Source organism: Mytilus galloprovincialis, chromosome 1 (genome assembly GCF_965363235.1).
Source record: "Mytilus galloprovincialis chromosome 1, xbMytGall1.hap1.1, whole genome shotgun sequence".
In the NCBI taxonomy this organism is placed as follows: domain Eukaryota; kingdom Metazoa; phylum Mollusca; class Bivalvia; order Mytilida; family Mytilidae; genus Mytilus; species Mytilus galloprovincialis.
The window spans coordinates 105,049,415-105,061,791 of NC_134838.1; positions in this window are offsets into that span (position 1 = coordinate 105,049,415).

Consider the following 12,377-nt stretch of genomic DNA (forward strand, 5'->3'; position numbering starts at 1 on the left):
TTAAAATAATTAAAATTTGCATAGCTGTAAACAAATTTATAAAATACTATATCATAACTTAAGGCTTAGTTTGCGGTCAGTATTCAGACTTTGCATTCGAGAGCAATACACTAACGATACTTATAGATCCTCGCATCCTCGTCCTTCGATCCCTTGTTAGTAGTTTTCTCATCATTCTGCATCTCCTTATCTTTATATTGATTGCAGGGTTTGTTACTCATGTGTGGATTTAGTAGAATGCGGCCTTGTGCTTGAATTGGTTGTTTGCTAGTGTAAGAGTTGTCTTCTTTTGTTTTATAATGATATTGTTCGGTTTCTTAATATTTATTACCATGCATTATCTTTTCTTCTTTCCTTAAAAATTCATATATATCGTGTGTGTATCTTATATAAAAATAAGGAGATGTGGTATGATGGCTAATGAGACAACTATCCACCAAAGTTCAAATGATTTGGATATGTTTGTTAAATGGTTTCTATATGTGTTTGGTCAGTTTTAACAGCGTCAATAATGAGTCTAGTGTAGACGAAACGCGCGTTTGGCGTAAATACAAAATTTTATCCTGGTATCTGTGATGAGTTTATTTACAGTTTTTATTAGAGTTCGTCGACTGCATAACGTACATATTTTCTACTTTTTCCGTACTTATGATTTAATGAAACAATGGAAATTAACCATCTAATTATCCACAAATATTCCGTGCTATCCCAGGAAGTGACATAACTTCGTAAATACAACATTTCAATCCTGGTATCTATGATGAGTTTATTTACAACCACTGGGTCGATGCCACTGCTGGTGGAGTTTTAATTCCTCGAGGTTATCACAAGCTCAGTAGTCAGCACTTCTATGCTGACATGAATTATCATTGATATGGTCATATTTATAAATTAACTGTTTACAAAACTTTTGAATTTTTGAAATACTAAGGCTTTTCTACCCCAGGAGTAAATTACCTTAGTTGTATTTGGTAAAACTTAGGAATTTTGGTCCTCAATGATCTTCAACTTCGCACTTTATTTGGCCTTTTTAACTTTTTGGATTCGAGCGTAACTGGTTAGTCTTTTGTAGACGAAAAGCACATCTGGCGAAAATAAAAATTTAATCCTGGTATCTATGATGAGTATATAAACACTAAGACTCTCATCTGAAAACTTTAATTAACAGACATACTAGATTTATCCAAACCAGCTGTAAATGTAAGTGTGATATTTGTCTAACTTTGATAATGTAGGCGATTATTTATATCCTAGTTCTCAAAGTCTAAGATCTTACTAATGAAATAAGCTGTTGAACTTTGAGTCTAGGCACGTAAGCAACTGATAATTCAATATTAACAAAGACAAAAAGCGAAACCTCTATAAAATGTCAAGGACTGAAGGGATGATATCATGCTACCAACTCGAACAATTTTAATGCTTCTGATATTTGAATAAAGTTTAACTTTTTTTTTTATTTTTAGGTGTGAGGTCAGGCTTCAGTAACTATCTACAACTTTTACTTTAAAAAGGTTGATCTTTCAGCTTTATTAAAACCGTCCTACATACAGTGGAATGTTTTGTTACCTTCGTCTAGTAAAACACCACTTGCACCCATGAACATAATTCGCTCTAGAAGTCTGAACCAAGGGGTAATAATTACAGAAGATATACTGTCAATGGGATAAGAGTGGAATTTTCACGCCACTACAAACATTCCCAGCGATTTGCATATACAATTGTTTGTAAACATCTTACAAGAGGAGCGTATGCAAATCTCATACAAACGAAAACGGATGTAAACTCCCTAGCCGTAGCAAAAGACTGGTTTTCAAGCTAAAATGTAGAAATCTGAAGAGAAAAAAACGAACTCTGCGCAAATTAAAAACGTATATTCGCTTATCAAATAGCAAAATCAACATCTCAAACACATCAAACAAATGGATAACAACTGTCATATTTCTGAATTGGTACAGACATTTTCTTCTGTAGAAGATGGTGGATTAAATATGGATATATAGCTAGCAAAACCGCTCACTTGTATGACAGCTGCTTAAAATTTCATTATATTGACAACGATGTGTGAAAAAACAAACGAACATAATAGATAAAAATGTAAAAATAAGGGTACAACAAATATAGCAGTGCCCTTCTTAAAGGTTCAATGTAAATAAAATTGAGAAAGGAAATGGTGAATATGTCAAAGCGACAACCACCCGACCATAGAGCAAACAACAGCCGAAGGCAACCAATGGGTCTTCAATGTAGCGAGGATTCCCGCACCCGTAGGTGTCCTTCAGCTGGCCCCTAAAATATGCATAATAGTACAGTGATAATGGACGTCATACTAAACTCCGAATTATACACAAGAAACTAAAATTTAAAATCATACAAGACTAACAAAGGCCAGAGGCTCCTGACTTGGGACAGGCGCAAAATTGCGGCGGGGTTAAACATGTTTATGAGATCTCAACCCTCCCCCTATACCTCTAGCCAATGTAGAAAAGTAAACGCATAACAATACGCACATTAAAATTCAGTTCAAGAGAAGTCCGAGTCTGATGTCAAAAGATGTAACAAAAGAAAATAAATAAAATGACAATAATACATAAATAACAACAGACTACTAGCAGTTAACTGACAAGCCAGCTCCAGACCTCAATTAAACTGATTGAAAGATTATGTCTTCATCATATGAATATCAGGTACAATCCCTCCCGTTAGGGGTTTAGTATCATACTATCATAAAATATATGAGAAGAACATAACCCGTGTCATGCCAACAACTGTTTTTTTAGAAATAAATGTGTTTAGTTCCGATGCAAAGACCCTATCAGTGAATCAATGTTAAAGCCAAAATATGCAATCTTTAATGACCTGACAACAGTATCGTAACTATATCCCCTTTTAATAAGTCTATTTAAAGGTTTTGTTAGTTTCTGAGGAGAATACTGACATTTTTGTGCTTTATAAAGAATATTTCCATAAAATTTTGGATGTGAAATACCTGAACGTATAAGATGTCTGCATGTTGAGTTATATTTACGAATTATTTCCTTATACCGGTGATAAAATTTAGTAAATGTTTTGACCAGTTTGTGATATCGAAAACCCTGGTGTAATAATTTTTCAGTAATACATAAATTTCTCTCGCTAAAATCTAATACATTGTTACATACACGAGCGAATCGTACAAGTTGAAATATATAAACACCATAAGATGGTGACAAGGGAACGTCACCATCTAAAAATGGATAATTAACAATAGGAAATGAAAAATCATCTCTTTTATCATAAATTTTTGTATTAAGCTTCCCGTTTATGATATAGATATCAAGATCGAGGAAAGGGCAGTGGTCATTGTTATCATTAGCTTTATTTAAAGTAAGTTCTACAGGATAAATTTCTTTAGTATACATACTGAAGTCGTCATTATTTAGAGCCAATATATCATCCAAATATCTAAAAGTATTGTTAAATCTTTGTATCAAATGTTGTTTTGATGGGTCTTTGCTAATTTTAGTCATAAATTATAACTCATAACAATACAAAAACAGGTCCGCAATAAGTGGTGCACAGTTAGTCCCCATTGGAATTCCAATAACTTGACGATATACGGAATCTCCAAAGCGAACAAAAATGTTATCAAGTAAAAATTCAAGTGCATAAATAGTATCAAAGCATGTCCAATTGACATAGTTCTTTTGTTTATTGCTACTAAAAAATGATCTTAAAGAGTTTGAACATATGTACTCGCATTCCGACTTTTTAAATGCCGAGTTAATTAGGGATGTGAATTTTTTCTTAATAAGAATATGAGGCAAAGTGGTATATAGGGTAGAAAAATCAAAACTTTGAACAGATTCAAAATCACCAATATATGCATTCAATTTATCAAGTACTTCCAACGAGTTTTTGACACTCCAAAAGTAATTAATTCCACTATTTTCAAAGGCCTTATTTGAACAATTTATTATCAGGTTTTTTATTGTACCAAGTGTACTAGTAAGTAAAACAGACAATTTAGTAGTTGAACAATGGCTGGAAGATGAAATAAATCTATATTTGTAAGGTTTTTTGTGCAGCTTCGGAAGCCAGTACATAGTTGGGACTTTCATTGTGTTTGGTTCTGCTTGTAAAGAAGTAGCTAAAAGTTTATGTTTGTTACAGATGTCGTTTTCTGAAAATCAAGTCAGTTGGAATGTTGGTGAATTCGTGATTTCCTTTTGCAGAACCTCTATATAAAATTTACGTCAAACAATAATGATATTATTAGCAGCTTTATCAGCCGGGACAAAAACAAATTCCTTGGCTAGTTCTGTTAGTTTATTTTTGATACGCGAAATAGGGTTTTTATAGTTTTTGTTGAGGGTAAAATGTTCTTTAAAATGTTGTATTCGAATATCAACTATCTTCATTACTGAATTAAAAAAAGAGTCCAAAGATTTTTTGTCAGCTTTTTCCCGTTTTACCCATTTCAAACAGTAGGCGCGGAGTGAGTCGTTGATGATATTACGACACTCATTCCAGTTAATAAAAACCCATCCAATGCAAAACTTGAACCAGATACAATTGACTTTTTCTTTATTAAAAGCTGCATGTCTAATATCATAATGTAAATGTGCATATGCCTACTTAAAACACCAACAATCATCACGAAATCAGCCCGTCATCAAGATACCTTGTAATACCTTGAACTTGCAAAGGGAGTCTTATAACATTTTCATATCTAAAAGAGGGACAATAGATACCAGAGGGACAGTCAAACACATAAATTGAAAATGAACTAACAACGCCATGGCTTTAAATGAAAAAAAAGCACTGCGAAGACCGAAAAGCAAATTAAGCTAAAAATACAAAAAAAAATCGTTTGTTTTCAAAAAAGATATACGCTGCTGATATTAAATTTCTGCACGAAATTTCTCTTGACAAGCTTGGAAAAATAGCTCTTTGGTAAACGTATTTGCGCATACCGTTGTTTTGAAAGCCTGAAAAAGCTTACTGCTTGACGTACCCTTTTATTGTCTAGTACGTTGAAATGTATGTGCGGGTGAATTTTATCTCTTCTGTAAAGCTCTGCAATTGGTTATATGTAACGTGGTGGCGTCTTTGGTGTTATCAGTAATATCAGAATCATTATGAAAGTCTTATATCGATCCATTAAAGCTTTGTCAATCAATTTTTGAAAAACTAAGGTTTTTCTACCTCAGGAATAGATTACCTCAGCTATATTTGGTAAAACTTTTAGGAATTTTTGGTCCTCAATGCTCTTCAACTTCGTACTTTATTTGGCCTTTTAAACATTTTTTTTATTCGAGCGTCACTGATGAGTCTTATGTAGACGAAACGTGCGTCTGGCGTAAATATAAAATTTTAATCCTGGTGTCTATGATGAGTTTATTTACCCATAACTGGACCGTATTTCCTTTCCTTTTGTCCAAATTGTCAGCAGTTTATCTTGTAATGGTATAGAACAGACTAACTGCATCTTCTGCATTGAAAAACTCGGTAAGTGTGTTGTGATTCTGTACATTTCAAAAACTTTCAACAGGTATTTCGTCTCTCGAGTAAAAGACATATCGCGAAAAGGTGTAGCAATACTAATTACATCAACTAATGCGAAAATACCACAATAATGACACCCGTCCTTTTCAACTTTTTGAAAAATGTTACATTATACGAACGGACCTTCTCACATTCCCTTGCCGTTCGTTTGATTGGTTTGAACTTTTAATTTTGTCATTTGATTCAGGACTTTTGTTTTAAATTTTCATCGGAGCTCGGTAATTATGTGATTTTACTTTCTTGTATAGACAAAACCAAATATGAGCATGAATAACATAACTGCTAAAATGCTATGGAGGGAAAACATGTACTAGATGAAATAACAGAATGAAAGAAATGAATAGATTGTGATGTATTAACATGAAGATTGTAAAAGAGATTTTCTTAAAATAAAATACGTTAACAGTTGCATTGGTCTTTTAAACTTATCAAGTATAGTTAATGACTGTATGGTTCAAAACTTTATATCTTCGTATTTTCATAACATAGAGCTACCGTTTATTTCGTATATATATGAAGAAATAAGAACAGTAACATTTTAACGTTTATTTAAACGCCAGTTACTTCAGACGTCAGTGACAGTATAGAAAAAATTCTCCATTCAATTCAAGATTAAACTGTTGATATTTAGATATGAGTCTTATGGTCATAGTATAACAGGTGACATACACATTGTACTAGACCGCGAGGTGCTTAACTTTGTGAAAAGGGACCAAAATATGGTCTTCCATCGAAACTAAACTAAATTGGAAAGAGAGTTGTCAAGTCATTTAAGATACTTATTCATCCCATGTAACCTCCGATACGATTAACTGGCTCACGAAAGCACAACAGAAAGAAACATAAACCCATAATTTTTTTCTCAAAAAAGCTTATCGACTGGTACAATAAAATAATTGGTTTTTTTTTTGTTGTTTTTTTTTTATTTCACAGTTTCACTTCATTTACATAACTCTAAACACAGTGAGTTAACTCAGTAAACTCACGAAAAAATAATGAAATTTTCGACATGTTACAAATCTGTGTTCTCTCTGTTGTCCTCAACAAACAATATTAAACTATTAAACCAAATCAAAAAGTCAATATCATTATCTTTTTGTTATAATAATTTGCTGACTGGTTCCTAGCGCCGCAGTTGTTTCGACTTATTGTTCAAATTTCACTAGTTTGAGTTCTTATGAACACCATTTTTTTTTAACGAGAAAGACTTTGGCAAATTAACTTTTTCCTTCATTTATGATTTAATGGCACCAACTCGTTACCGAAGATTGGTAACCCCAGAAAATTACCATATGACCCACTTGCTACAATTTTTTTTTATTTCTATTTCAATACGTTTAAGTTGAAATTTTAACAGTACAGTTAAACATGTGAAGCTTAACAGATTGATATCCATTTAAGTAATAGGTATATTTTCTCGCAAAAAAAATAATAAGATTATGTGTAAAGCATGAGGTTTGGCTAGCCACAAAACCAGGTTCAACCCACCATTTTTTTCTTAATTTTGTTTTTGTTTGTAACCCCGGAGTTGGTTTTTTCTCAATCGATTTATGAATTTCGATCAACGGTATACTACTGTTGCCTTTATGTTATACTTTTAATGTGAAAAAAAAAAACAACATGTTTTTGGAAAATCTCCATGTTGACGTGGAAAGGAATAGAAAAGGCGTAGCTCTCCAATCTACAGTGTTAATTGTTGGACGAAAGCTAAGTAAAAAAGGTTGTAATTAAAAATTAACATAGTTTGTTGTACTGTTACACTAATATCGCAGGTTATGGGAGGGTTTTTCTCGTTTGAATTATTTTACGTTTGTCATTTGGAGGCCTTTTATTATGTGATATGGGTTTTTCATAAAGTCATTCGATGACCGCACGATAACCTTCAGTCGTTAGCATCTACGTCATTTGATCTCTGTTATTGTCTTAGTGGTAGACTTCCTACTTTTATATTAACAAGTCTGTATACATATCTACTAAAATCTCATTTGAAGTTATGTTCTAATTGAATGTTAGTCGTTCTATTTCTGTAATCAGAAATAAGTACAAATTACCTCATTTAAAACATATTCTGAAAAGGTGACTGAAATTATGGACGTAAGGTAAATTTAATCCAGGTACAAAAGATTATTTTGCGCTTATGTCTGCAGAGTACATCTGCAGAGTACATCATCCTATTCATAAATCAATAAGAACAGTTAGCACAATAATGAAAGTTTACTGTTTTCCATTTGAATGGATCATATAATGTCTCATGTCATATTTAATCATGCGTCCTCCATCTGTTTCCTTTTAATGTTTTACAGGTATTTGAAGATTTCACGATGGATTGTTACCTTTTTTATATTCCGTATACCAAGACTTCACAGTAATGTAATGTTTTAGCTGTATTTTAAACATTGCCATTAAGCGCGAGGTTTGGCTAGCCCCAAAACCAGGTTCAACCCAACATTTTTTAAAATGTCCTGTGCCAAGTCAGAAATATGGCAGTTGTAATCTAATAGTTCGTTTCTAAGTATATTGCATTGGTGTGTGTTTTTGTTGCACTTTAGTATCTCTGTTGTTCCGTTGTTGTCCTCTTGTACGAGTAGTTGATGTGTTTCCCTCGGTTTTAGTTTGTAACCCTCTCAATCGATTTATGACTTTTAAACAGCGGCATTCCACTGTTGCCTTAACATACATATCAATACAGCTAGATAGGGAGCACGTGCAATTTTGTTGTTTTGTTTTGTTTTGTTGTTTGTTTGTTTTTTAGGTCTGCACGTTTGATTTCATTTTATAAGTTTTAAAATATGTTAACCAGCACTTTTACCTGTATAAGCATGTTTTTTGTGGATCGAATCATCACCTAAATTGCTCAACCTTGTTTCATTTTGAATGTTGACATCCTTTTCCTTTTCAGAGCTGAATATACCTAGTACCTGCATAACCCTTTCTAACTTCGTGGTTTAAATGAAGGTCACGTGCAAATAATTAACTTGAACGTAATTACTTGGAAAACAACAGTAATGTTTCTGTGCTTAATTTGGTCTATTTGTATTTGGACAAACTGACTGTTTATAACGAACTGTTAAATCAAAGTTAATACCTGAAACAAAAAGAATAGTATTTTGATTTTCTTTATAAACCTTTAGTTAAACATGTTTGGTGGTGCAAAACCCTCCCATACCCTGCGAGATTAGTGTATCTTTACAACAAACTATGTTAATTTTTAATTACAACCTTTTTACTTAGCTTTCGTCCAACAATTAACACTGTAGATTGGAGAGGTACGCATTTTTTTTTTATTTCTTTCCACGTCATCATGGAGATTTTAAAAATACATGTTTTGCACATTAAAAGTATAACATATCATCTTATTTTTTTTCTTTGCGGTAAAATATACCAAATGAGCATGCTCATCACTTAAATGGAAACCAATGTGTTTAGCTTCACATGTTTAACTGTACTGTTAAAGTTTCTAACTTAAACATTATTGAAATAGGGTTAAATATATTAGCTGCAAGTGCGTCATATGGTAGTTTTCTGGGGTTACCAATCTTCGGTAACGAGTATCTGGTGCCAGTAAATCACAAATTAAGGAAAAGACGCAATGTTTGAGATTTCGTCTGGTTAAACAAACAAGTGTGGTGAATAAATTCCTTGCAAGCACAACAATGGTAAAAAATCCTGATATGATCGATTTATGGTTACTTTCAGATAGTAAATTTCCCCGGCTCTATATATCTTTAGAATGTAAAGTAATGTCGGTGATTTGATTTGTTTTTTTATTTGCAAAAAAAAAAAAACAGGATATCGTCTAAATAGACATTATGACTTATGTATTTAGAAACATAAAATTGATGGATGATCGTCAAAAATGAAATGTTTTCTTTGTGTAGTTTTCAAATCTGCTTTTTCCCTAAATGTTTGGCAAAAAAATCATCCTTATTATGTATCTAATTAGTATTAAAGAAAGCCGCGTTGTTTACAAAATTTAGAATTTTTGAAAAACTAAGGCTTTTCTACCTCAGGCATAGATTAACTTAGCTGTATTTGGCAAACCTTTTAGCAATTTTGGTCCTTAATGCTCTTCAACTTCGTACCTTATTTGGCCTTTTCAACTTTTTTGGGTTTGAGCTTCACTGATGAGTCTTTTGTAGACGAAACGCGCGTCTGGCGTATATACAAAATTTAGTCTGGTATCTATGATGAGTTTATTGACAACTATCAATTTTACATCGTTATTTGTTTTCAATTAGCAACGGAAGATCATATACTATATAATAGTTAGTTTATGACAGACAAGTTTAAGCAGTACTAATCTAAAGTAAGATAATTGAATATTAGTGAAATTTACGAGTTTTTTATTCATAATATTTCACGTCAGGGTATCAAATTTGTACCTTTTTCACCTTCGTTTATTTAAGAAACAAACAATTCTATATCTGTATTCATTACGTAGAAATATCTTAACAATTCCACAAATCTAGTTTTGAATCCATTCTAATTCATAGAAAAATGAGTTTGAACCAACCTCCAAGTGATCAAAGTTTTTTTTTAATGAAAATTGAGCGAAATTGAACATACTATGCGTAACTACACGCGCTGTTTGCAAAATAAGGATAACTAACGTTTCGTTTTATTTTTCAGCATTTTTGAAACAACTTGACAAAAGTTCATCCATGTTAGTTATTTATTTCAGTAACATACATGTATTTTAATTTCTAATTTTTAAAAATTGACTTTTTGTAGTCTTCGCATGCATACAACATTTCCGTAAATTTTACTTTTTTTCACTTGAGATTTCTTCTGTTGATATGTAGTGTGTAAAATAAACCAGAATCATACACTAACTCAATGTTTCAATGTATGATATCCTCTCATTGAAAAATTCAAGTTACAATGTCGATTGCCTCTTTCCAATTTAACCTAAAATAAAAGATACCATGGATAGAGTAACTCTGGTTCAATTCTTGTCCTACATTTAAAAATAGATGATTTCTTCTTGTCCTACATTTGAAAATAGATGATTTCAATTTTCTCATTGCGAATTTTCTATTTCGAAGAAGCAACATTTTAGTTTATATCTCCAAATTGATATGACATGCCCAGGTTTGTGTTGCATATCGTGGTTTCCTTGATAGAGGGTTACTGCTAAGAATGAAGTTACATTAAACGCAGTATTTGTCATTATAAATTAAAGTCATGTTCCTAATTTTATATCAATACTTTGGGCATGTGTTATTGCAAACATTCCTTGGTACAGTAACGTTTATTTTCGTTCTTTGGAACCCGTTTTTTGTCTTTTTCAAAAGCGTACATCAGACACTATCTCTTATTTATAAAGAGTTTCATAAAATTTTAAAAAGTTTTTGATGTTCAATCCATTTATAAGTAAATACGGTAAAACGAAAACAAATAATTTCAAATTTTGCTTGTCATACTGAGAGGTTTAACTAGCTGTAGAATCATCATTTTCTACATAAGAAAAAACCTGTTACCAAGTGAGGCCAGTTGTTATCCATTCGTTTGATGTGTTTGAGCTCTTGAATTTGCTATTTGAAAAGTGACTTTCCGTTTAGAATTTTCATCAGAGTTTGGTTTTTTTTTTTTGTGAATTTACTTTTTTGTCACAAACAAAATTCTGTCCAAATATCATCTAACTCCATGTAGGTTTTACAAAGTTATTGAATGATGTAAAAAAAAAACTTTATCACACCCGACGCTGACGACGGAATGTAGGAGGCTTTATATCACTTTCGCGAAATAAATTTTCCGAGCTCGACTAAGGAAACACTGTTGCTCTCAAATAAGATACATTGTAAACACATACACTGATAATTTTTGAAATGCTTTATGCCCGCGTCACACTGTCCCGATTTTTATATACGATGGACACCCGAATACGAAAATTGTAAGTTCGTACGAAGTTGGTCCCGATCTCGTTAAAATACCAAAAAAGTGACCGAAGCAAGTACGATTTATAACGAAGTCTATACGATGGTGCCGAAATTATATACGATAGCAAAAGATGGACATACGAAGGTTAACCGAAGACGGGTATTTAAGCTTTATATCTCAGCCGAACCCTACACGATGGATCACGAAGGCTACACGATGGATGACGAAGTCTACACGATGGATTACGATGATGGCGCGATGGCCATATGATGTCTTAAAGACGTCGTGTACAGCTTACGATGCATTTAAATTATATGCCGAAGGCATCGCGCGTTTTAAATTGTTTGATCAATATTGAATATTACCTGCTGGTTCTAAAGACAATATTAAAGGTATTTCTAGTTACTGAATGTTTTGGTTGATTTCTAAAAAAAATAGTTTATGTATCAAATATGCATATTCAATTTACCATTTTCTGCATGTGTCATATACAAATATAGTGTCCATATTTGTCCCCAATATGTTACATACGAGGGGATGCCACGCTCGGCATTGCCTTGTTTGAACTGTAAAATGTGTGCACTAGTCTGAATAATCACCCATAATTATGCCCATGTTTACTGATCTATCTTAAAGGTAAGGTAATGGGTTCGTTGATCCCTTTTATTCAAAAAGAGATCCTTTCCAGGAGAATATCATAATAATATAGACAAAAGGAAGGATGTGGGGAAAGCAACAAATGCGGCAAAATATGACATTTAGAAAACAAAATGGTTATGGAGTAAACATTTGTGTGACAACAACTCAGACGATACATAAAAAATCAGAATAATGAAGAAAAATTTGGTTTCCCTATATACGTGTACCTGCAGTGTTGGTGTACGAGGCGCGTTTGTGATTTTCATTAATATATGTTACTTGATATGAAAAATTGACAAAAAATAATATTTTAC